Source organism: Ambystoma mexicanum, chromosome 5q (genome assembly GCF_040938575.1).
Source record: "Ambystoma mexicanum isolate Mex_15411 chromosome 5q, UKY_AmexF1_1, whole genome shotgun sequence".
Classification (NCBI taxonomy): domain Eukaryota; kingdom Metazoa; phylum Chordata; class Amphibia; order Caudata; family Ambystomatidae; genus Ambystoma; species Ambystoma mexicanum.
In genome coordinates, this window is record NC_090933.1 from 1,357,380,156 (window position 1) to 1,357,391,975 (window position 11,820).

An 11,820-nucleotide genomic window follows, 5' to 3' on the forward strand; every position below is an offset into this window, starting at 1 on the left:
CAGTCCACGACGACAGACATACATGTCATTCGCAGCCCCACCAAAGGCAGATGCCTACTCAGCTACAGGACGGCGTCATGCCTAGGACTCATTGACATACATGTCGGCGAAAGGGACAGAATACGCTCGACCGACCCGGCATCAGAAACGAGGGACGCAATACTGTTCCTCTCCTCGTCACTCACCAAACCTGAAATGATGTCGAGTGCTACCATCCAAAAAGAATTTCCTCTCATCTGCAAGGGTCTGGGCCAACTGAAAGGTCCGCCGGTGAAACTCCACATTGATCCCACGATTCGACCGGTCCCTCAACACCCGAGAAGGGTCGGCTTCCATCTGCAAGAGGCAGTGTCAGCAGAACTCAACCAACTCCTGACCGATGGCATAATTGAACCTGCCACGGGCCCGACCCCGTGGGTATCCCCACTGGTCATAGTACCTAAAGAAGGTGGGCGCCTGAGACTCTGCGTTGACATGCGCGTGGCCAATACAGCAATTCAGCGCGAAAGACACCCCGGGCCACACATCGAAGATATGATAGTGCAACTGAATAAGTCCACCCTCTTCTCGAAATTGGACTTGAACCAAGGCTACCACCAAATGGTACTCCACCCAGAATCCAGAGGAATCACCACGTTTGCCACCCATGATGGCCTATTCAGATACAGACGCCTAAATTTCGGCATTTCGTCGGCGGCGGAAATTTTTCACGAAGCCATCAGACAGATCATACGCCCAATCAAGGGCACGTTGAACTACAGCGATGACATTCTAGTGTTCGGCCGCACTCGAGAAGAGCACGACACCGCCCTGCGAGCCACGTGCAAAGCCATTCAGGATGCAGGGCTCACGTTGAATGTGGAGAAATGCAGATTCAGCAAAAGCAAGTTAAAGTTCTTCGGTCACATCTTCTCAGCTGACGGGATGACGCCGGACCCCGACAAAGTGGCCACCATATTTGATCTGCAAGCTCCGAAACAGATTGCCGACGTCCGCTCGTTCCTGGGCATGGCCGGATACTGTGCCCGATATATCCCCCGCTATGCCACCATCACGGAACCCCTCCGGAAACTGCTCCAAAAGGACATGATCTTCGCCTGGACCGCCGAGTGCCAGGAAGCATTTGATTCCATAAAATTGTCCTTGGCCGAGGCACGGAAACTGGCCTATTTCGACCCAGAATGGCACACAGAAATCGTGGTCGACGCGAGCCCGGTAGGTCTCGGGGCCATTCTTGCCCAGACCAATGGCAAGGACGCTCACCCGCGACACATCGTGGCGTATGCCAGCAGAGCACTCGCGCCCCCTGAGGCAGCATATTCCCAGGCGGAAAAGGAAAGTCTGGCCGCAGTATGGGCATGTGAACACTTTCATAACTTCGTCATCGGGAAACGGTTCACCCTCATCACAGATCACCAGGCCCTCCTGTCGCTGTTCGGAAACCCAAGGACAAAAATGCCCCCCAGGATAGAACGGTGGGGCATCCGGCTACAAGAGTATGATTATCACATCATTCACCGACCGGGGGGTGAGCATAATCCAGCAGACTATCTGTCGAGACACCCCTCTGGGACGTCAACGCCAAGACAAGGTGATGTAGAATACATAAACTACGTCACTAACAACGCACTACCTCCGGCGATGTCACTTGAGACGGTAGCGCTTGCAACAGCAGCAGACCCATCCATGGCACTGGCGATTGAACTCACTGAACACAACAAATGGAAAGACTACAAGAGAGCACTATCGTCACACCCAGGAGCAAATCAAGACGAAGTGGAAAGGATTGCAAGGATCCACTCAGAGCTAGCCGTACACGACGGCGCCATACTTCTCAGAGGGTGCAGAATAATAGTCCCATCGGCCTTGAGAGCTGAAATCATCAGGACGGCACATGAAGGCCACAGGGGCGCAGACAACACCAAGCGCCAACTGCGACGACACGTATGGTTCCCCTATCTCGACGCCTTAGTCGACCGATGGGTGAGAAGTTGCATGGCCTGCCAATGCACAGCCAGAGAAGAAGCACCTGCACCCCTACAAATAACACACATCCCAGAGCGCCCATGGGAAAAACTCGCAGTAGACTTCTACGGGCCCCTCGAAACAGGAGAATATTTACTCCTATTCATCGATGAACACTCACGATTCCCCATCGTCAAAAGATCACCATCCACAGCATTTGCACACGTAGCGGCAATCTTTGATGAAGTAGTGAGCGAGTGGGGTATACCGGACGTGATCAAATCTGATAATGGACCCCCCTTCTGTAGTCATGACTTCTCGAAGTTGGCGAAACATTTGGGGTTTAAGCACCAGAAAATAACACCCCTCTGGCCCCAAGCAAATGGAATGGCAGAGCGGTTCATGTCATCGATTAAAAAGACAGTACAAAGAGCAAAGCTGGAAAACGTGGATCTCCACCAAGCCCTGTGCAGAATGCTCCGAGACTACAGGAACACGCCGCATGAAGCGACAAACAAGACGCCAGCGGAACTGATGGTAAAATACCAAGTTCGCACGAGGATCATTCAGCACCCGATGAACAGACCGGACCCCGACATGCAACTCATAGAGAGAGATACACAGAGAAAAGAACGAGCTTGCACCCAAACCAATGAAAGGCGGAGAGCTCAGCAGAAGGACTTCCAAGTAGGAGACGAAGTCTTAGTCCAACAGCCAACGGCGAGAAAGAGTGACTCCCGATTCTCTCCTCAAACGCTCCAAGTCACCGCTGTGAAAGGAACAATGGTGACCGCTGGAAACGAAGAAAGAGAGACGACAAGGAACTGCTCAAAGTTCAAGCTGGCACCAACGACCAGCCGTGAAGAACCTCAACCCACAGATCCTGAGATGATGTCGGTGGATGCGCGAGACACGTTGTGGACGCCTCCTCAGTTCTTCCCCCGACCACGGGCCAAGAGAACGGAGAGACCAGAAGAAGATCCTCATGAAGGTACCAGCGCTCGACCACAGCGGGCCATAAAGAAGCCCGCGCGATTAGTTGAGGAATGTTGATCCGGACGCAAAGACATTTTGTCCGGGGGTGATGTTACGGTCCAACACCGCTACAGGGACCGCGTCCCCTTTAAGAGGTGAAGCCTGTACCACGTGGGAACACGTCACGGGAGCAGGGACGTTATAAAAGGGGAAGGGAATAGAAGCAAGGCAGTCCATGTATGTATTTGAATAAAGAAAGAGTTACCTTCCACCCGGTGTGTCTGTCCTCCTTTCACAGGCCCAGTCCGGGCCTAACACTATGTAGACTTAGAAATGAAATAATTGCAAGGTTGCATCAGTAGTCGGTTTAATTCGCCAAATAGTTAGCCGACATGTGTTTCGACCGGAGTCGTTTTTAAGGCAGGCTGTGCAAACTGTTGGGGACTGGCCGAATACAACCTTGTAATTAAGAAGGATATAATATTTAGAACGAAGTTTCTATTGTTTCAACTTTGTCGGTTTTCACCAATGGAAGTTTCACTATTTGGCGCGCTTGTACGTCACGTGTTTCGACCAGAGTCGTTTGCAAGGCTACACATCGGTTTAGCCCAATATAGATTATCTGTGATACTCCTTGATGAGTAGACCCGGCAGCATCAAAACAATGTGGAACTGGACAGCAATGATACCATGTGATAAATAATTCGAGGCCACAACACTTAACACCACTGCACAATGACAACGGCCCAACAACATTTCAATTTCTGGGTATCACTAGAACCCCTGACTGCCTCCATTAACTGCATTCACAAAACGGAAAATATTTTTTTGCCAAGATCATTTGAGCTCATTCACACATGCATTATGATTTGTCAAACCTCATGTTCAATCTAAGCTTCATCACAAAACATATGTAGCACAATTGCAATTTCTTATAATTTGCTTGTTTGAATTTTCCAACACATTCCGTAGCAAAAACAAATTCATGAATATCAATTTCACAATCTTTTAATTGTTCAACACACTATCTGCTAACACACCAACTGTTTACCATCTTCTGTACACAGTTCCGGATTCTTAATGGATTTCCAATAAAACAGTATAACATATGTGTTCCATTTTTCCCTGAAAAGCCCATGCAGAACTGTACTGTAAATAAAATACAATGGGCTTCATCACGAGTTTGGCGGTAACCCCTAAATGCGGTGGTAGGGCTTTTACCGCCGCATTTAAGGGTCTGCCAGATCATGACCTTGGCGGATTTCCCCCCAGCAAATTTGCTGATTTACGGCGCCATTACCGCCGGCGGGAAATCCGCCATACGGTAATAGTGCAAATTTTCCCCATTGGGCCCAGTGGGGAATGAGGAATTCCCGAATGGGCCCAATGGGGAATGGGCAATAACCGTTCCGCCAAACCCGTGATCCGGCGCTAATAGCCCTGGTGTTACCGCCCAACTCATGATGAGGCCAATATCCTTTGCGTGGTGTTTGACACAAACGGAGTAGTCTCACATCTCTCAAGGCGTAGCGTTTACATTTCAGTACACGCCAAAAGAATACTTTACCGTTCCTTTAATTACTGATTGCTGTTTAACTGAACTGGCAACAGGCTCAGTGTTAACTGGAAGAAGAAGGGAATTCGCTGCATTTGCTGCATTTGCTTGAAACTTTTTGAATTGTCTTGGCCTCGTGCAAATGGAGTCCTAGATTTGATGGGATGTTGCAGCACTTGCGGATCGTGCAATCATTTTCTAAAAATGGATTGGATTAATTTTAAGGCATAAGAATTTTGAAATGCAAACAAAGATATTACATCAGGGTAATAAGAATGTCAACTTGTATAATTGTTATGAAGATGAATTGGGCTGAATGCTTGTTTAGCAATTTTAAACATGTGTTCGCCCTGCTCACGCCAGCACATCCTGATTGAATGGTATGATGGGGTTGCAGCTGTCATTGGCCAGGAGTGCAAGCTGATGGAATGTGGATGTATGCATGATAGACAGCTCAGGAGAATGGGGGGGGGGGTGTGTGTGTGCGTGTGCGTGTGTGTGTGTGTGTGTCCCCCTGAGTGCCTGAGCTGGGAGTGAAAGGATGGCCGGTGGGTCTGTTCTTGTCTCTGTACCTGTAATGTCCACTGTGACTACCTGAACTGATATTGCACATACTGAGACTAACTGGAACATCTACATATGTATATATGTTCATTAAAGCTTTCCTGGACTAAACTACGTAGATCCACAGCGGGTCTGTGTATGTGATGTCAGAGCCCCACCTTCAAACATATCACCCGTCTTGGACAACCTAGCAATAATCTCTCCCACCCTCTGCAGCTCTCCACCGGTGAGTGCACCATTTCTACCATAGTCATCGCCTATGTTGGCTTTGATCTGGTTGTTCTGTCAGGGGCGTTCACACATGAAGCCTGGTCCTGTTTTATTGGAACTATGGAGTAAGGTGAAGCAAGCTGACCTGTCTCTTCTCCAGCTTGTCCCTTCCTCACAACTTGAAGGTGGCTACTCGTCAAGCCATCTCCTTCACCACTTAGTTCCGGGACCATTCCTGCTCTATCTACACTTCTTCTACCAGCTTGAGGTGCCCCTTCTACTGGATCTGACTTTCCAGTGGATCAGGGCACCCCGCAGCATACCTGGGTGGGCTTCTCTGTAATCATACGGCTCTTTAAACCGTGCCAGGTCTTCTGCTTCCACCTGTCTCCACGCTCACAGCTTGGAATGCAAATCCCACATCTGTCCCAGATGTCACTGCAAGCTGCTGCTGGACTGGGCCCTCCTGGTTTGGGTGTTTCATCTCTGTTTGGAGACAAGCAGGGTATCATTTCCTCCCTGCTCATGTGTGAGTGAATGAAACTTTGGGTGCCTGGGTGCTGCACGTCCGCTCTTGGAATGGTCCCTGAGTGTTTTGACTGCAGTGTACCGTGTGTGTCAGTCAGCCAGTGTCGGGGGTCTTCCTCATGGTATTGGATGCCTGGTGTCTCTGTCCTCTATAAACCTACTACTACCTGCTTACCCGAGTGTTCCTGGACACTCCGTAAAGGACAGGGTCCTTGGACCCGCAGCCTCCTGCTATCTTTCCTCTGCACCTCACTTATTACAGTTCGCAATCATATCGCAATCTTATCTGACTTCTGATCAGAAAGTTGACCCTAGTGGCTCAAAGTCCAGAAGTAAGCAAGGTTTATTAGATATATGCAACATATGGTACACTCCTCTAATCACCCCCCCTCCCCCGCACCGCTATCCTTGCCCTGATTGGTCCATAACCTCCAACACACAACCTGTACATGCCCTATGAGTTCATAAACTCTATCAGTCGCCTAACATGTTCCTTCTACACCAGAGGGCAGGGGCAGGGCACTCAGAGACCCATAGGGTCTTCGACAGAGTCAAGGTTGGAGTAAGTCCATTAATGGCATGTCCTGTCCACCCCATTTCGAAGGGTAGAGCACCTACTCCTCACAGTTCCTGGCACACTAAGACTTAGAACAAAAAGTGTCTAAACTTAAAGACACTCCCGTCCCCTGCACACCTTACAAGCTGAAATAAATCAGTCAAATTTCATAACATTTGCACTTTTATATATAGAAAGAATAGTCAATTTAGAATATAGGTAACAAAATATCTTCATAAAAGTACAGAAAAAAGGTATCAACTGACTTCCAATATGGCCAGCATGAAAAACAAATCAAACCAGACAAAAAAATAAGCTCCCAATTTTGAACTGCAGCTTCAAGCTCTACGCGTTTCGGGGACTATCCCCTTCTTCAGGAGCAAAAATATCTCACAGTGGGAATGTTGTCAAAGAAAATAGAGTCTCTGTCTGTGCATCTGTCTGTGCACGACCTACACAGAACCAGGATCCCTGCGAATACTCCTGCCGTCCTCAACAAGTGAAATGTGATTGCCGAACTTTCCAGAAGCGCACCTCTTCACCTCAGATACAATAGCTCCTCTCCAATTCACACGTAACAGATCCCAGACCCACTAAGACTTAGACCATGGATTGAGTGACCTTCACAACGCCTGGAGCTCATAATAGTGATCTTTTATGAGGTCCTCTCTAGTGCAACTTTAAGCAAATCCATCATACCACGTCATCACTAGTGAGACAGCTCAAAGAGTTTCCTAGCTGGCTAAGGTAAAGAGTGATTTATCTGACATCAACTCTCTCTCTGACGGTTTTACTCTCCAGACATAATCCCTAAAAATGCCAAATCCCAAGCAGAACCTTTGCTGCTAAGGAAGTTTGAAAGTGCTAGCCCACGTGCCCAACATGCTGGGGCCAGCATGCTTGCACAGATTGGCTGCACGACTGGAAGGCAACAATGCTTCATCCTTTAGATTTCATCTGCGCCATATTGAATTGCTTATTGCGGCATTACCATGCACTGGCAAAAGCATCACCAGTTGGACAACATTAAAGACATTAAATTCATTGGCCTTCTACAGATTCAACCACATTTGAGAGGTGGCAACAGAGATCTGATGTTACGGCAACAGGAAGCCAGACTAATATGCAAATTACGCTGTCTTTCACTGGGTTTAAATCAGGAACATGAGCTCAATGTTTTTCTATAGATTATATAAAAATATGTTTTCTGGAATGCTGGAGCAAGCAATTGGATGCATGACATATTGTCTGCAGGTGTTCTACTGACGGATGCACACAGCATTCAGTGTATATATATTTTTAGTTCCAACAGTCCATGAATTATAAAACAGAGCATCTGATCACACACTTCTTCCTTAAGTAAGACTAACAAGGTTTAGACTTCGAGACAGCAGAAGTTTAGCTACAGTTGGTACATTCGCACATATTCTACCCATACCAGGTGCTTTAATTATTTTTGATACTAATTTCCCAAGCTTCAGAAATGTATCCATATGGAACGTACACGATTTCCCATGCAACATTGCATATAAAATAGCACGACCTGCCGTGTATATACAAATGCCTTTTTTATGAACATACGTTAAATATGTGGATCAGAATCATATGTTACTCACGGGTGCAATTCTGCTTTAAACCACGCCACGTAGACCATGATCGTGACATAACGTCTTGTCTTTTTGAGTTGCATTTCACATAGCACTTCCGGGTATACTGACCAGTTGCCTAGCAACGGTGCTCACGTGACCAGTCACCTGACCGGACACTTGCCGTTGCCTAGATGCGTAGGCTGCAGCACGCTTCTACCTGACGCCTGCCGCTGAGTGCACAGCATTTACTGACATGGCGTTCCTATCTCGCAGGAATTATCAGACATGGGAGTTCAGAGCACTGAATAGGACCTTGTTTGTTTCATTACTACCATAGAGTACGGCCATATATATTTTGTCAGAGGGAAACCAGTTCCTGTAATTAAAGAATCAGCAAAGCGGCTGTCAAATAAGGATAGCGGAACACCGCGCAGGTAAATGGAATTCTGTATAATTTCTAAAAAATAGTAAATAATAACTTGTGCCATTACAAACAATAATACAAAATGTAGCGGAAGCCTAATGTGACCATATTGAACTTTTCTATTTTGGCAGACGCGTAAAATAAGGTGTGGACTCAATTGTGTCACAAAAGAACTCTCCTTTTGACTATATTTCAACCAAACTGCCACAAGATAGAAATCTTAAGTCTCACTGATAGGTAATTATAATTATTACCCTACACCTAAACCTGCTGTGCTCCCAGTACTAAACCAAGTGATCGCATTTGGATATATGTTACTAACTAGATGCTGCTCGAATAGTCATTCTTGGTAACTTTAAATGGTGCAATCGCACAAGTTTTATGTTAAAGTAATTTTCAAAAAAAGGGCCTCACTTCTAATGATTTTTTCTCTTTTATATTTTGTTTTCCCACTCCCTCTCCCCTTTCCTCTTTTGCCTCCTCCATCTGTATCATAGGCAAATGAAAGAATATAGTCATGGAACTATATCTGATTAAGTGATTTTGTGTTGAAATTATATTTGGGAAACGAAAACGAGAAAATGCTTGCACTCTTTTGTTGCAGGACAAAAATTTGAGTCATAATTGTCACACCAATTGTACATACGCCCTGAGGACGACCTATCGTTTGGGGTCGAAACACGTGTTGGCGTGTCGTTGTGCTTTTTATAATTTGGCGTGTCACTGTGCGTGTTATAGTTTCCAAACCTATGGTATTGATTGTGACACTCACAAAATGGGCTATTATGTCTTTTGAAGGAATGACTTTGTTGTGTTACTTATAAAATGTGTTGTTATGTTTTCTGAAGAAATATGTATCTGTATGAACAAATAAAACAGAACAGTATATGTTGACCTGTATGCACCTTAATACAGATAAAACGTATGCTTAACGGGAACCAAGTGTCCATCTTTCTTTCTTAACTGTTCTGTTGAGACATTATCTCATGAACTATATGAACGTATAAAGGAATATGTGAGGAAGTGCGCAGTCTGTGAGGTCAGTGTATTTCCCCAAACTCCAATTGTTTATAGGCGGTAGTGGAAAATCGCCTAACTTACCCCAGGGCTGCAGCCAGCCTTAAACTTACCTGTACACAAAACATTGTGGTCACTTTAAAGTTTAGATGTGCGCACACCCATGAAGGAGATCTTGTGTTTCCACAATTTACAAATACTCGGTGTTCTAATATATTTGTGTGTGTTTGTTTGTGTGCATGTTTGTGTGTGTGTGTGTATGATACTCATGGTGTCTGAATGGCGTCTTCAGCTCTGTGTGGGTGCTGTGTGCATGTGAGACTTTCCCAATAGGCTGCTCAGCTCATGGGTGAAGCAATGGTGTGTCTTGATGGGCTGTTAAGCTTTCAAGGTTTAGGGTAGTTGCGAGACTCAAGCAGTATCAATCGGTTTGTTGGCTTTCTCAGCGTGTAGCATGGGTGCAGCACTCAATGGTGTCTTCAGCTCTCTCAAGGTGTCATGGACGTGCACAGTTCCAGCAGTCTGCAGGGGCCCCTCCTGTTCCTTACTCAGCGTGTAGCATGGGTGCAGTACTCAATGGTTTCTTCAGCTTTCTCAAGGTGTCATGGACGTGCAAAGTCCCAGCAGTCTGCAGGGGCCCTTCCTGTTCCTTTCTCAGCGTGTAGCATGGGTGCAGCAATCAATGGTTTCTTCAGCTCTCTCAAGGTGTCATGGACGTGCGCAGTTCCAGCAGTCTGCAGGGGACCCTCCTGTTCCTTTCTCAGTGTCTAGCATGGGTGCAGCACTCAATGGTGTCTTCAGCTCTCTCAAGGTGTCATGGACGTGCACAGTTCCAGCAGTCTGCAGGGGCCCTTCCTGTTCCTTTCTCAGCATGTAGCATGGGTGCAGCACTCAATAGTTTCTTCAGCTCTCTCAAGGTGTCATGGACGTGCGCAGTTCCAGCAGTCTGCAGGGGCCCCTCCTGTTCCTTTCTCAGTGTCTAGCATGGGTGCAGCACTCAATGGTGTCTTCAGCTCTCTCAAGGTGTCATGGACGTGCGCAGTTCCAGCAGTCTGCAGGGGCCCTTCCTGTTCCTTTCTCAGCATGTAGCATGGGTGCAGCACTCAATAGTTTCTTCAGCTCTCTCAAGGTGTCATGGACGTGCGCAGTTCCAGCAGTCTGCAGGGGCCCCTCCTGTTCCATTCTCAGCGTGTAGCATGGGTGCAGCACTCAATGGCTTCTTCAGCTCTCTCAAGGTGTCATGGACGTGCACAGTTCCAGCAGTCTGCAGGGGCCCTTCCTGTTCCTTTCTCAGCATGTAGCATGGGTGCAGCACTCAATAGTTTCTTCAGCTCTCTCAAGGTGTCATGGACGTGCACAGTTCCAGCAGTCTGCAGGGGCCCCCCCTGTTCCTTTCTCAGCGTGTAGCAAGGGTGCAGCACTCAATGGTTTCTTCAGCTCTCTCAAGGTGTCATGGACGTGCGCAGTTCCAGCAGTCTGTAGGGGCCCTTCCTGTTCCTTTCTCAGCATGTAGCATGGGTGCAGCACTCAATGGTTTCTTCAGCTCTCTCAAGGTGTCATGGACGTGCGCAGTTCCAGCAGTCTGCAGGGGCCCCTCCTGTTCCTTTCTCAGTGTCTAGCATGGGTGCAGCATTCAATGGTGTCTTCAGCTCTCTCAAGGTGTCATGGACGTGCGCAGTTCCAGCAGTCTGCAGGGGCCCTTCCTGTTCCTTTCTCAGCGTGTAGCATGGGTGCAGCACTCAATGGTTTCTTCAGCTCTCTCAAGGTGTCATGGACGTGCGCAGTTCCAGCAGTCTGCAGGGGCCCTTCCTGTTCCTTTCTCAGTGTCTAGCATGGGTGCAGCACTCAATGGTTTCTTCAGCTCTCTCAAGGTGTCATGGACGTGCGCAGTTCCAGCAGTCTGCAGGGGCCCCTCCTGTTCCTTTCTCAGTGTCTAGCATGGGTGCAGCACTCAATGGTGTCTTCAGCTCTCTCAAGGTGTCATGGACGTGCGCAGTTCCAGCAGTCTGCAGGGGCCCTTCCTGTTCCTTTCTCAGCATGTAGCATGGGTGCAGCACTCAATAGTTTCTTCAGCTCTCTCAAGGTGTCATGGACGTGCGCAGTTCCAGCAGTCTGCAGGGGCCCCTCCTGTTCCTTTCTCAGCGTGTAGCATGGGTGCAGCACTCAATGGCTTCTTCAGCTCTCTCAAGGTGTCATGGACGTGCGCAGTTCCAGCAGTCTGCAGGGGCCCTTCCTGTTCCTTTCTCAGCATGTAGCATGGGTGCAGCACTCAATAGTTTCTTCAGCTCTCTCAAGGTGTCATGGACGTGCGCAGTTCCAGCAGTCTGCAGGGGCCCCTCCTGTTCCTTTCTCAGTGTCTAGCATGGGTGCAGCACTCAATGGTGTCTTCAGCTCTCTCAAGGTGTCATGGACGTGCACAGTTCCAGCAGTCTGCAGG

At 47.8% G+C, this 11,820-nt stretch overlaps 1 long non-coding RNA gene across 1 annotated transcript; it reads left to right on the forward strand.

The window, feature by feature from the left end:
* The first annotated feature begins 8,136 nt into the window (after positions 1-8,136).
* LOC138498723 (uncharacterized) lies at positions 8,137-9,296 on the forward strand. The gene is made up of 3 exons (XR_011278851.1): positions 8,137-8,376; positions 8,498-8,603; positions 8,864-9,296. It is a non-coding gene; the product is annotated as an uncharacterized lncRNA (long non-coding RNA).
* Positions 9,297-11,820: the final 2,524 nt, after the last annotated feature.